Source organism: Loxodonta africana, chromosome 15, assembly GCF_030014295.1.
Source record: "Loxodonta africana isolate mLoxAfr1 chromosome 15, mLoxAfr1.hap2, whole genome shotgun sequence".
Taxonomy (NCBI): domain Eukaryota; kingdom Metazoa; phylum Chordata; class Mammalia; order Proboscidea; family Elephantidae; genus Loxodonta; species Loxodonta africana.
Genome location: NC_087356.1, coordinates 65,899,002 through 65,901,503, shown reverse-complemented (window position 1 = coordinate 65,901,503; position 2,502 = coordinate 65,899,002). Strand labels below are relative to the sequence as shown.

At 43.2% G+C, this 2,502-nt stretch overlaps 1 pseudogene; it reads right to left on the bottom strand.

Moving 5' to 3' along the window:
• Positions 1-227: 227 nt before the first annotated feature.
• Positions 228-1,864, bottom strand: LOC135227817 (olfactory receptor 8G1-like; annotated as a pseudogene).
• Between the last annotated feature and the right edge of the window lie 638 nt (positions 1,865-2,502).

Below are 2,502 nucleotides of genomic sequence, written 5' to 3'. Positions count from 1 at the left end.
TCAAGTTGGTTCATTGTAGCAAATTAGGTCTTCCGTATCTCTATTGAGCTTCTTAATGGAAGTCATATCCTTCTCCGAAAACAGTTGCTGCTTCCCCATGATTGGTTGTTCTCTCGTTAGCCCCGTCAGTGTGCAGTCTGCTTGTGCTGGCTGAGTCTCTGCCGAGGTTACCCCAGGGGGCTAGGGGTTAGGGCTGTGTCCTGTGCGTGCCCCACTGCAGCAAGCCGCAATCAGACCTGCCACTCGGCACTAGGGAACTCCGAGGGCTCAAGGCTGTGGCACCAGATGCCAGTTCCAGAGGCTGTTGCTGCTTCAGGATGCAGCTTTTCCTCACCTGTCACTCAGGTCAACTATTTAGACCTGTCTACCTGCATATTTCATAATACAGTTTTCTGCACTTAGTCATTAGTAGGTAATGAACTTTGTAGATTTGAAATGGTTAAGAATTATTTACCTTGGAGATCAATTTTTTCCTGAAAATTTTATTCGTACACTTATTAGAAACAAGGGCCAAAACACAAGCTATTCAGAAAATCAAAGGATATAGACCAAAGAGATCATTCTATGAATTATGATAGCTAAGCCTTACCAAAGTGCCAAATCCCATGTACGTAAATTATAGCCTCCCCACATGAAGGCCTTTGAAGATTTAAAAAAAAAAAGATTAGAGGTAATATGGATTACTAGGGGTGACATCCCGGCCTTCCTAAAATTGACATTGCCTGCCATGTGACAGACAGCTGTCCATATGACACTATGAATCCAGTCTTATCCTTGGGAACTGCCTTCCAAATAATCAAGTGATGGCAATAATGTCACTATTTCTGTATCTATGTTGCTGTGTCTGGGCTTCTTTCATACTGAATATTTACCAAGATTTATAAACCTTTGTTAATGCAAAACAGCCTTTTCTCAATGATTTTATTGAGAGCAACTTTGACATCCTTATTCCTCAGGCTGTAGATCAGGGGGTTCAGCATTGGCACAATAATGGTGTAAAACAGAGAAGACACTTTGCTTTGGTCCATGGAGCTGACATTTGATGGCTGCAGGTACATGAATGCTGCAGAACCATAGAAGATTGTAACAGCCAAAATGTGGGAGCTACATGTCCTGAAGGCTTTGGACCTGCCCTCAGTGGAGCTAATTCGCAGGATGCTGGCAATGATGGAGGCATAGGAGCCAAGGACAGTCAAGGTTGGTGCAAGAGTATTAAATGCACTGAAGCACAAAAGTACCACTACATTGATATAAGTGCTAGAGCAGGAGAGCTCCAGTAGTGGGAGAACATCACAGAAGTAATGGTTGATTATTTTAGCCTTGCAGAAAACCACTCTTAGCATGCAACCTGTGTGAGCTGTGGCACTAATCAAGCCCATCATGTACACCTCAACTACCAACCGGGAGCAGACCTGATAAGACATGGTGACTTTGTAAAGCAATGGATTACAGATGGCAACATAAGGATCATAAGCCATAACACCTAGCATATGACATTCTGATACAATAAAAAAAATGAAGAAATAGAGCTGAGTCAGGCATTCAGGGTAGGAGATGCTGTTCTTCTCTGTCACAAAGTTCACCAGCATTTTGGGGGTAATGACAGTGGAATAGCAGAGATCAATGAAGGACAAACTGCTGAGGAAATAGTACATGGGGGTGTGCAGGTGAGAACTGAGCCCAATCAGTGTAATCATGCCCAGGTTCCCACCACTGTGACCACATAGGCTCCTAGGAAGAAAAGAAAGAGGGGCAGCTGGAGCTCTGGTTTGTCTGTTAGCCCAGCAAGGATGAACTCGGTCACTGTGGAGTGATTTCCTGCTGCCATTTTTCTCTGGGAAATCTACGCAGGAAGAGAAGAAGAAATTTGAGTTAGGTATTTATTTATGCAGCATGAAACAGATGCAAGTCTTATCAATTAGGTATCTCCAGTTCTCTCTCCCTGTCCCTGCTCTATGCTGGAAGTTAAATACTCTGGGATTATGGGTCATGCACATAAACACCAGATGGAATTATATCTTTTTGCTTGTTCGTTTTTATTTCTGAACAGTCTCTGAACATCCAAAGACCTGTTCTGATAACTTAGAATATTGAGTGTTCTGACCCAGGTGGTACAATGGTTTAGCATTGGATTACTAACTGGAAGGCTGGCAGTTCAAAGCCACCCAGTAGCTCTGCTGGCGAAAGACCTGAAAATCTGCTAATGTACAGATTACACCCTAGAAGACTATACGGAGTAGTTCTACTCTGTCACATGGGATCGATAGGAGTTGAAAATGGACTCAGTGGCACCTAACAACAGCGACAACAACAAAGTACCTTCCATGCCTTATTTGAAATCCTCTCAACTCTTCTGCAGAACAATGCTACCAGGAAACAAGTACCTGTTACCATGAAGTTGATTCTGACTCATGTGGACCTCGTGTGTGTCAGAGCAGAACTATGCTCCACAAGGTTTTCAAAGACTGATTTTTTGGAAGTAGATCAGCAGGACTTACTTCT